This window comes from Danio aesculapii, chromosome 9, assembly GCF_903798145.1.
Source record: "Danio aesculapii chromosome 9, fDanAes4.1, whole genome shotgun sequence".
In the NCBI taxonomy this organism is placed as follows: domain Eukaryota; kingdom Metazoa; phylum Chordata; class Actinopteri; order Cypriniformes; family Danionidae; genus Danio; species Danio aesculapii.
The window spans coordinates 27,460,388-27,472,887 of NC_079443.1; positions in this window are offsets into that span (position 1 = coordinate 27,460,388).

The window sequence follows — 12,500 nt, forward strand, 5'->3', positions numbered from 1 at the left end:
TCGAATGAAAAAAAAAGCTGTAGATGGTAATTCAGGTGCTTAATCAACTCATTTACCGCATTGTTAGGCACAATAAGAGCAGGTTGTCCTGCAATTGCAGCTGTTAATGCAGTGGAGGAAAGGTTTCGGAGGTTACTGGCGAATTAGGCTCTGACAGGCAGAAAGATTAGACATGCTAGTGATTACCTGTCTCTCTCCCTTTCTCTCATTCACTCTTCATCCATGTGGTGTCAGTGTTCTGTTATATTGATGATGAACCAACACATGTTGACCTTTCTTCCTTCAATCTTATCTGGCCTGTCTAGCGTTACCTATAATTGGAGATGAAAGAAAAATAAAGGAGAGAACATTTGTTTTCATGCTGGAAATCACGATGGCTTCATGGCATTCACAGATATTATGTTCAGTTTTAACTTTAACTAATTTAATTATTTTTATCAAACACAATTTGTGATGTATAATATACATGTTTATTTAAAATAATAAGATTTAAAAAAAATAAATCTACTTTGCATTGTTAATTGCATGAAAGACATATATCATTTTGTTTTAATGCATTTTTTATTATATTCCACTGATCTACTTATCTAATTTATTAATAAAATGAATTAAATGTAAACATTTCTATTGAACACAACACATCCAATTGTATTATTTATCATTGTAATATTTATGCACAAATACATTTATATTATTCTTTTCTTATATAAAAACAGGCAATGCGAAAATAAATTATTCAATATAAAACTTCATAAAAACAGAATTCATTATTTTCTATTTCTTTAAGAATATAAGAAGCATATATAATAATATAAGATGTATAGAATATAAGATGCCAGAGAAAGCTTATCTCGAATTATGAAATGGGAAGAATCCTAAAGAGAGAAAACAAAATTTGAAAAATGAATTTGTTTTTAAAAAGTTATTAAAACTGCCATACTAATTCAAACTGCAAACTCGGATGGTTGGTTATTTGGCTGGTTGGTTAAATAGCTTAATGGCTAGTTAAATGAATGGTTAGATTGTTGGTTGGTTGGTTGGTTGGTTGGTTGGTTGGTTGGTTGGTTGGTTGGTTGGTTGGTTGGATGGATGATTAGATGGTTGGACAGATGATTAGATGGTTGGTGGATTAGTTGGTTGGTTGGTTAGATGGTTGGTTGATTAGTTGGTTGGATGGTTAGTTGAATGGCTGGATGGGTGGTTAGATGGTTGGTTGGTTGGTTGGTTGGTTGGTTGGTTGGTTGGGTGGTTGGGTGGTTGGGTGGTTGGGTGGTTGCGTGGTTGCGTGGTTGCGTGGTTGCGTGGTTGGGTGGTTGGGTGGTTGGGTGGTTGCGTGGTTGGTTGGTTGGGTGGTTGATTAGTTGGTTGGATGGATGGTTAGATGATTGGTTGGTTGATTGGTTAGTTGGATGGATGGATGGATGGATGGATGGATGGATGGATGGATGGATGGATGGATGGATGGATGGATGGATGGATGGATGGATGGATGGATGGATGGATGGATGGATGGATGGATGGATGGATGGTTATATTGTTGGTTGGTTGATTTGTTGGTTAGATGGATGGTTAGATGGTTGGTTGATTAGTTGGTTTGATGATTGGGTGGATGGTAAGATGGTTAGTTGGGTGGGTTGTTGGATGAATGGTTAGATGGTTGGTTGGTTGGATGGATGGTTAGATGGTTGGTTGATTAATTTGTTGGATGGATGGTTAGATGGTTGATTGGTTGATTAGTTGGTTGGACAATCGGATAGATGATTAGATGTTTGGTTGGTTGTATGGTTGATTAGATGGTTGGATGAATGGTTAGATAGATGGTTGATTGGTTGATTAGTTGGTTGGATGGTTAGATGGTTGGATGATTGGTTGATTCATACATGAATTAAATGATTTATTCATCGATTCATTCATTAATTAATTATTGAATGTTTTATGTAGTGGTTATATGTAATGGTAATAATTATATATGTAGTGTTATATATGTAGTGGTAACAAGCTCTTATTCAGACAGAACATTGTATTTTATTTACCAATGATGAAAAGAAATATTGCTGATGTCAATCATTTATCCAATTAAATATTGACAGACAGAAAATAAAAATCAGAAAATAAAAATCTGTCAAATCAGACATCAATACACATGCAACATTTATGAACAAACTAAACATTTCCTTCTTTTTAAATTCCTAATCTAGTCTGAGTTAGTTTGGTACTGATTGAGAATGATAACACACAAGCATCCTGTTAACCATGAGGTCGCAAACCTTGTCAAACCCCAGTGCATTAGCAAGCAGCACTAAATACACTGTCACATGATGTGTATTGCAGAGAGAGAAATACTGCCTGTCAACTGCATGACGCAAGTGTAAAGAGTGCTCTAAATGGTCATGTGCTTTATTTGCACTTGATGGCCAATATCATCAGCACCAAACATTTAGCACTTCCACATCATGTCCTCTGTAACAGCAGCCATTACTGGAGAAGGACACAACAAAACACATACATTTACATACATGAACACCAGAAGACTGACAAAGTGTATATTCCAGACATTCACACTCACACGCTGTTTTCTCATTAAAGCCGTGTGTTTTACTGCTCTCATAAAGCATCTTAGAGGTGACCTTGAGAAGGATCGTTCCGAAATGATGTAATATTAGTTTCAATAAAAGGTGTGGAGAATACATTCGTAAAGACTCCCAGCACATGTTAATAGTAAAATGCGCCATTAAAACAACGGTCGCATTTTTACAAAGTGTGCTTTGTCCTCTGAGAGCTCCGGCAATCTATTAAAGAACTAATGTTCGCATGTTAAAGAAGACAGACGTGCCCTTGACAAATGGAAAGAGCAAGTGTGGATTTTAACATCACACATTATGCAGGTGCAAGAGCGTGTCGATATCGGAGTAAATGCACAGAAGAATTCTTAAGAGCTAATTTTGACATTATGACATTTTATCCCAAAAAAAAAGGATATTACACTGCAGGATATTAGTTTGCTCTTTTCAGCACAACAAAAAAGCAAGAGTCTATTGACACAACGGCTCAACATATTCATGGTAGTGTTTTTTCACTTGTGATGGTGTGTAAAAAAGACCTTTGTCATGATGTACTGTTAGCGAACATTATCGTGTAGACATACATGTAAAAATCTTGTTTCAAACCCTTGAAAAAACAAAAAAAAAAACACTGTATTTTTCAGAATTAAATCCCAATTTTAAAAGTCCCCACAACACTCAGCAAAGTTCTCTGCACATGTTCCTCTTAACAAAATGAACACACAAAGAAAACAACAGCGGATTTATTCATGTATTCCCTCACGTTTGACCTTGATGGACTGAACAGGGGAAATGAACTTGAGAAGATTTCCATGTTAGAGGTGGTAAGTCACACCCTCCTATTACATCATCACTATAGACTAGTGGTATTTTTAGTGTAAAAATTACCAATAATTTTGCTTTGGCGAGCCATTATAATATCTGAAAAACTTCATTTTAGCTTAATTTTCTTTGAATTGACATCAAGCAAAGCATTTTCTTCACAAAAAAATCTAGTTTTATCATGAATCAAAAATGACATATTATGCCTTTAACTTTATTATGTCTACCCCAACTTTTCCTAGATGTGTGTATATTTCTATTTAACATTATTATTTTATTAAATTACAAAACATAGAAGAGCTATGATTATTCATTCATTCATTTTCTTTCTGGCTTAGTCCCTTTATTAATCTGGGGTCGCCACAGCGGAATGAACCGCCAACTTATCCAGCATTTGTTTTATGCAGTGGATGCCCTTCCCGCTGCAACCCATCACTGGGAAACGCATACACACTTATTCACACACACATACACTGCGGACAATTTAGCCAACCCACCAATTCACCAATACCGCATGTCTTTGGACTGTGGGGGAAACCGGGGCACCCAGAGGAAACCCACGCGAACGCAGGAAGAACATGCAAACTCCACACAGAAACGCCAACTAACCCAGCCAAGGCTCGAGCCAGCGACCTTCTTGCTGTGAGGCGACAGCACTACCTACTGCACCACTGCGTCGCCTAGAGCTATGATTATTCCTACCTTTAATTACCACAGCAGCCAAAATGGTCACAGGCATTTCAGTAGACCTTTTTACACAGTGATACCGGTAAAAATCAGAAAAATTATCCGGAAAATTACCAGAACAAAAAAGCGCTGTTCACACAGGCAAGGACTTTGCAGATTTTTTCCAGAAAAGACCATTTACAAATCCATTCCAAAATAGCAGTAAATTCTGACATCATCAACCAGAAATGGCCTCTAAATGGCTTTGCTTGTATTTGTAAACACAGAAGGGGTCAGGCTTTTGTTGATGGTTTCACTTTTATTTAACTCTTTAGCATTCATGCAGCTGATTTTGTCTCAGAGACATACAAAGGCAGAAGCGTGAAATGCAGCTAAATGTTTACACATTTGACAACAATACAAATTCTGTGGATGAATAAGTATTGTGAACAACTTCGATGAAAACATAAGGCGGAACACTTTCGCATATCGAGATGTACATAATGTGTGTGTGTGCCGGCACTCACCGGAGCACTTTTTCAAGTGCACACGTGTCAAGCAACTGAAGCAGAGCTTGAAGGTAAACAAACAGCAGTTTATCATAAGCATTTTATTGATACTTTTTTCCACAGTTGGCATTAATAATGAAAACAGAAACATTATCTGACTAACATCTAGCAGCTAAGTGTCTGGAAAAATATTGAAAAGCTTTAATTTAATTCACGGATGTGAATGCGTCTGAATGTTCTGATTGGCTAGAGTAGACGTCTCACATCAGCACGTTCTAAACAATTTTCCTTCTGCGTTCACAGAGCGCAGCATTCTGGCAAATTACCAGTAATGTTACAACTTCTCTTTCCGCAAAATTGCTGGAAAGAATTTACCAGTATTTTTAAAAAGGGCCTGTTCACACATGATCCCTTTGCGGAAAATTGCCCATTATTTTCCAGGAACGGTCTGTATGTGTGAAAGGGGCTAGTGTTTACAACTTTTCCCCCTGGCTTTAAAGTCCCTTTAAGGCAAGTCATTTCACTAAGCGGCCATCTTTGAAACGCCTCTCGGGCATTCTTTTCATATGGGGAAACATCAAATTCTCCAAAATTGATTGCCAAGCTTAAGATTAAATTTCATATAATGAAACAACAATTACATTAAGCAACAACTGTTTCTTTAGTTTAATTCCTAAATGTTTGAGTCGCACAAAATCTGCAGAAATTCACATCTTGTCCAAGCCCCTCCTCAGGAGAAATGTCAGTCTGTAGCGATTGCTGATTGGTTTTTGTACTAGAAGGTGGGTTTTATTTGCCATATAGCGACCGCTGATTGGCTCTTGCCATATTGACTGTTACACCAAAGAGCTTCGAATGACCAAGAGGCGACACTCAATAGAACGTTCTATTGCAACAGAAGCGCCCAGCAACAACCCCGCGATTCTGCCATTTGTGAAAGCGAAAGCGATCGGCTGTCCATTGGATCTCATTGCTGTCGCGATGGCAAGCAGCTGCTTTTTATTTATTTATTTTAAAAGCTCATTAAAGCTGAGATACAACCTGAAAGACGACAATAAAACGCTTACTATCATAATCATCAGCACTTTTAATAGTTTATTTTAAAGAATTATAATATGCTGTTGTTCTAACGGAATTTTTTATTCCAAAATGGCCACCGCACCATCTAGTGGCTCTTTCCCAAATCGCACCAGAGTGTCGCCTCTTGGTGATTCTATTTTTTTGCTTACACTTTTCCCAATTCAAAAAGAATTTGAGTGACACATCTTGTGTATTCTGTAGTCTTTGTTTTAAATAAGCATGCCTCTGTTGCCTAGCTTTTGCCAACTTTTTGTTAGCAAAAACATAAATATACTTCAGATAAGTGATTCAAAGCAGCATATTCAGTGCCGCAAAAAAAGCCTTTCCCCCCTGCTTGTGAAAGTGAAAATGAAAGTGAGGCACGGACATTCATGGGTACATTTTTAGGGTGATCAACAGACATTCAAAGTTTAATTTTATATCTCATCAGAAGCTTTGAATGTAAATTTGACATTATGAGAACTATGATAATTCTAGTAGTTATAGAGTTCTAGTAGTTCCAGCATTAAATGCCCCCTATCTGGTGTTAAAATAGTGACATGTTGTGTGACATCTTAGCAATACAAAATGACTGGTATTACAGTATCCAGTATACTGGTATAGAAATTCAGGTTCAATGAATACAATGTGTGTATTTTTTTAGATGTTTTTTAGATGTGTTACCTGCAATCGACCCCTACCCCTGCACTACTATAAAACTGCAATTTAATCTATTATTTGTTATCATAAAAAAGTAACAAAGTATGCCAAAACAGAATTGAATTAATCTGAACTGAGCAGAATGAGATGGTGCAGTAACACGTGAGTTTTTCAAGACTGTATGAAGTGAAATGAGATGAGAAGAGTGAAGTGCAGCAGTGAGTGATGCACAAGAAGTGCATTTTATTCCATTCTCTTCTTCCACAGACTGATAGCCTGTTAGGCAGGTATCCATCTTTACCTGTCTTCATTCAATCTCACAGCAGATTGCCCACATCTACCTCATGTAGAAAATACCATCTGCGTGCATGTCTATGTTCAGAATTTTTTAGTCTGGCTCCTTTTGTTTCATGAACTGGAATTTAAATCAAATGAGGCAATTCAGCTTGAAATTTAACAACAAGTGATAATACTCAGGGTTGTTCTCTTAGCTGGAAGATTTAATAATAAATATAAAACCTGGCAGGAAGTAAAATGCTTATAAATACTTTCTTATAAACAAGTTTTGTTTTTAGAGAACATTTTGTATGATGTTTGGAAAATAACTGAAGTGAAACAAAATTATGAAAGATAAACTTGCAGCTAGGGCTGCACGATTAATCGAAAAAAGATCACGATCTCGATTCGAGCCTACACACGATCTTAATTCAGTTTTTCTACATTCAGCCAAAATATTTTCAAGGTCAGGAGAGAAGCAAGGCAGTCGCACAAGTCTTCACAGCAACATTGACACCTTCAAATGGTGTTAAAAGTGTCATACTATACTTATAAGGTATAATTCACCCAAAAATGTCATTTCTGTCATCATGTAATGATGTATTCACTGCCGCGAAATCACACGTGAGCTGACCGCAAGCTGTTTCCGGGAACACGTGCATGCCTGTCTATGATGCCTACTTTAGTGAACAGAACCTGCATAGGCTGTGAATAACAGGTAATAAAGTTGTAAATAACGGTCAGTTTGTTGCACAGAGCGATCATTCAAGGGCTGTGCGGGAGGTTTGATTTACATGTGTGTGTTTTTTCTCACAGTGACGGTGGCCATGAGCTGCACTAGGAAGTGAAAGTGAAACCTGTGTGCACATCATTTAAATGATCATATGGCATTTTAGAGTTATGATTACGACAAGCATTTGATATGTTCTTTCTTTCATTGTGAACAGTGTTGTGCATGAAAATAAATGTTTACTGTCAGTATAACAACCCTAGCCTATATATAATGTTGAATATAGTGCAAGAAGGATTTTGATAATGACAAAAATTCTAATTTTACCAGTGAAAACAATGGCAGATGACAAGCACATGTCTTAAACATAATAAATCAACTTTATAATTATGAATAGTTATATTCTGCTGTCATAAATTTACTGTGAATTAACAAACAGGACATATTGAAAGTCTGTTCAAGTCCACCATAATGTCTATACAAAATTTTGCATTTTAAGCAACAGTAGACCTACACATAGGCCTAATATGAATGTTGTTGTTTTACCATATGTTTGAGAATTAACAATAATAATAGGCTAATCATATTAACCTATATTTTACATTTACAGAATCGTGAGAAAAATCGCGATATTGATTAAGCAAAAAAAAAATCGTGATTCACATTTTTGCCAGAATCGTGCAGCCCTACTTGCAGCAGTTAATTTAAATGCAATCCCATGGCTTAATTCTTTTTAATTGTAATTTCAGTAAGGAGCTTGTGCTTTTTCCTCAAGCTTCTGAAAAAGTAAGCCTTAAATTCAACCCACATATACACTGAATATGTTATACATTGAACATTCCCTGTCACAAAATTTGTAAAGTTATAAAAATGTAAACTTGTATACATTTATTTGCTAAAATAGATGATTATTTTAGAGAAATCCTGTTATTATTATTTTACTTATTACAGAATCTTGAAGTTATGCATCACATTTTCCACATACTGTACATATGAAGCAGTGCAGCTGTTTAACAATAAAAATAAATGTTTCTTGAGCATCATATTCAGCATATTAGAATGATTTCTGAAGGATCGTGCAAGACTGAAGGCTTCTGAATGGTAGTTTATTTACTCATGTTTCAGTTTTAATTAAATTCTTAGGATAGGATTTATCAAATATTTATATTATTACATATTATTAATTAAAACTGATTCAGACATGTATGATAAATCCTAAATAAATGTTTCAGTGTTGTTTTCAGAGTCATTAGTCCCCTCATTATACAATTATTTTCTCTTCAGGGTTGTTTCAGAAAATTACTGCTAATTTTATGAGCTATAACTCTCTGCAATGGAATGCGTGATCGTTTTGGTCGGTTTCTGTCTGGCACTGAAAGAATGAACCAGAATACCATAATGTTCAACAGAGAAATCCATTCAGCCAAAATTACACAACAAAAAGAAACATAGTGCTATAATACGCAATAACGGATATTAAATTACTTTAAACAAAAGATCAAAGCCAAGAAACTTTTATGAAACACACACACACTAAAAAAGAGGAAGGAACCTATCTGTCAAAACAAGGTATTTATTTGACGAATGGATGACTTTGCTCAGCATTTCTCTTTCACTAGAGAGGAAAAAACTGAAGGATATTAAGGAACTAAATCTACAGTAAATGGAGAGATTTCCCAAGCTCCAATTCCCTGTTTCTGTGACTGGCCACTGTAATGCTCTCAAGGGCCCCCATTGCTGGGATATTATCACTCTCATTTGCGTTCTTTATAGATTTATGAGACGGGTATATTATTTTATGTGAGTATTATTCTTCAGGCTGGTCTGTGTGCCAGAGCTGAGTTTATCTGACCCCTTCACATTTATCTCCTGTTTCCTTACCGGCCCCAACACGATGGGAAGGGCCTTCCTCTCACTCTCTGTCTGTGTGTGTGTGTATCCATGGACTTCATTCCTGTTCAGACTGAAGTCTAACATCTCTATGTCTGATAGTCCAAGTGTTTCATAGTTTCAAGAAGTGTTGTGTCTGTTTAGCTGTTGCATCTGTTTAGCTGTGCCTTTACTGAATGAGCACTGTGCTACGTCCGACAGATCGAACTACTATGTTTTTCTCTTCTTTTTAATTATTTTATAACACATTTTATCAGCTTTTATTTTATTTTATTTCTATTTTTACCATTTCTATTATTTGTTTTTATTTCTCTTATACTTGTTTCTTTTAGTCCTGTTTATGTAAAGCACTTTGAATTGCCACTGTGTATGAAATGTGCTATATAAATAAACTTGCCTTGCCTTGCGTCATGATACTGGAATTTCCAATTTCAATACAATACCCTGAAAAATATTGATATTCAATACCATTTATGATACTGTAGGGAACAAATTCAGCAATATTTAAAGTATGTAAATGAAGTAAAAAGGGAAATCTCATCTTATTTACTGATTTAAACAAAAGTGTTAAAATCATAATATACAGTTGAAGTCAGAATTATTAGCCCCCCTTTGATTTTTTCTATTTTTGTTTTTTTTTCTTTTTTTTAATATTTCCCAAATGATGTCTAACAGGTCAAGGAAATTTTCACAGTGTGTCTGATAATATTTTTTCTTCTGGAGAAAGTCTTATTTGTTTTATTTCGGCTAAACTAAAAGCAGTGTATAATTTTTAAAAAAACATTTTAGGGTCAAAATTATTAGCCCCTTTAAGCTTTATTTTTTCCGATAGTCTTCAGAGCAAACCATCGTTATACAATAACTTGCCTAATTGCCCTAACCTGCCTAGTTAACCTAATTAACCTAGTTAAGCCTTTAAATGTCACTTTAAGCTGTATAGAAGTGTCTTGAAAATATCTAGTCAAATATTATTTACTGTCATCATGGCAAAGATAAAATAAATCAGTTATTATAAGTTATTAGAAATGAGTTATTATAACTATTATGTTAAGAAATGTGTTGAAATGTCAACCAAAAGCAAGATTGTATTATTTTAAATATATCAGTATTTATCAATATTTTGACAACACTAGTTTCAAGTGTTTCATGTCAGTAGTCACTGACATATAGTAGGGAAATAAATACTATGGAAGTCATTGGCTACATGTTTTCAATACAATTTCTGGAATAGGGATATGTGATGGGTGAATAATTTTGACTAAGGCCCAATCCAAATTCTATTTTTGTACCTTTACCCATTCCCTTTCTCCTTCCCCTTGGCCCTTTAAACAGAGTGTGAAGGGAAAGTGTGAAGAGAAAGAGAATTCTTGATTTACCCCTAAGAAATGGGTACTACAAGCACTACAACACCTGCACATGTCATCATATGTCATCACGATCTCTTTCTTCATATGAGATCAGACGATCACGACTGCTGTAGTTATTCCAGTAGTATACCATTTTTGGCATTCATCTTCAAAAAAACAAAATAAAAATCATAGAAGGCAACAATATCATGTTATTACAACGATCTAATGTGACAATAAGATCGTAACTGTACTGTGCATTTACACCATGGTCATATTCATCTATGTAAACAAATAAAAACAACATTAACATTGTAATAGACACTGTAAAAGCTCATTCCCAATGACTAGACTTTTCTGACAGGGTATTTGAGTGTCATCGAGTGTCAGAATGTTGTGGGACTGCTATACAGAAGTTATTATTATGGATTACAGATAGCGAAATTTAGCAGTTTTTTTTTTTTATTTTATTTTTTTTTTTAAACCATCATGGTAAAACATGAACGCCGTTATGAATGTATTATAACATATGTTGTGTGTTGATTTTTTTACATCTATCAAAAAATTCATAATGACAAAAAATACTAGTTTGTGCATCTCCTTACTTCCGTGTGCTGCCATGCTGCCGTTGTGGCTGGTGTGTTCTGGGAAATTTTCATACCCAAGCATGGTCCCGAAAAATCTCAATTTTTAGGGCTGTCTAGCCCTTCCCCTTAACCCTATGCCTTCAAGCTAAAGAGAATTGAGACACCCCTACTCATTCACATAAACAAGCAAAACGAGGGGTAGTAAGGTAAGGGTTAAAGCCTGGTTTATGCTTCTGCGTCAGGTGATCGGCGTGACCCACGGTGCATGCAGTGCGCGTTGCTGTGCATTTATACTTTTGCGAGTTGTTTGTGTTGCTCTGCGATAACACTTATGAAACGCTAGCTGGCAGTAGGTCTTTATGTTCCTCTGAGTTAAGTTTCTTCGCGCGTGTTTTTTCTTTTTTCTGAATGCTACCTTAATGCAGAGGTAGCTCAAACTAGCTCATTTTGAGGTGGGAACAGGTGGACGTGAAACAACTTTGATCATAAGGTAAACACAAAACAAAACTTCCCATCTGGACCTCCTACATGGGACTCCACACTTGTAAACACTCGCTCCATCAGGCTCGGACGGCTCTCACTTCCGCTCACACTTATCAGCGATACCAAGCCAACCATTCTCAGAGCTTGTACTACGCGTCGTTGTGACTATGCAGCAGCATCGCCAACGGCCACGGCGAGGGCTATACGGCCACACGTAGGCTGTGCTGGAGCAAACGTGTACACTTGATGCAGAAATATAAATCAGCCTACAGGGGTAGAATTGGGATAGGGACAAAATGTTCCGTTTTTGAGTGAAGCATATATTTAACATAGCAGAAACTTTAGTGCTAACAGTGACCTTTTTTTTACTCTAATAACTTTTTCTCTGGATGGATTTCTGTAAGCTCATTCCTTAATGTCATGTCTACAAATCTGCTGAACACAACCACAGTGAATGCCCAGGAAAACAGCTCATTAAACACATGCTGACCTATAGGAGACAAGTTGTCAACATTGGAACATGACATTAAATGTTTTAAAAGGTTTTTTTTTGTTTGTTTTTGCAGTGACTTTCCGATAAATTTGAATTATGCATTTTGAAACAAAACAGTCACAAATCCAATGATAACATATTAAAAACCCCAAATCAAAAAAAAAGCTGAGACAGTATGACATGTAAATAAAAAAGTAGTGATTTCTAAATTTAATTTGACTTGTATTTCATTGCAGACAATACAACAAACATTATTGAATGAGTTCCTCACAATGTTTATGGTTTTGTTTTTTCAAAATAAAATAAAACAGCATTACGATTTTGGTTCTTGCAAGTCAAGTAAGTCAAAGTACATTTAGAAATCCCTTTTTTCTCATAATACTGTCCCAACATTTTTCTGATTTGGGGTTGTACATGC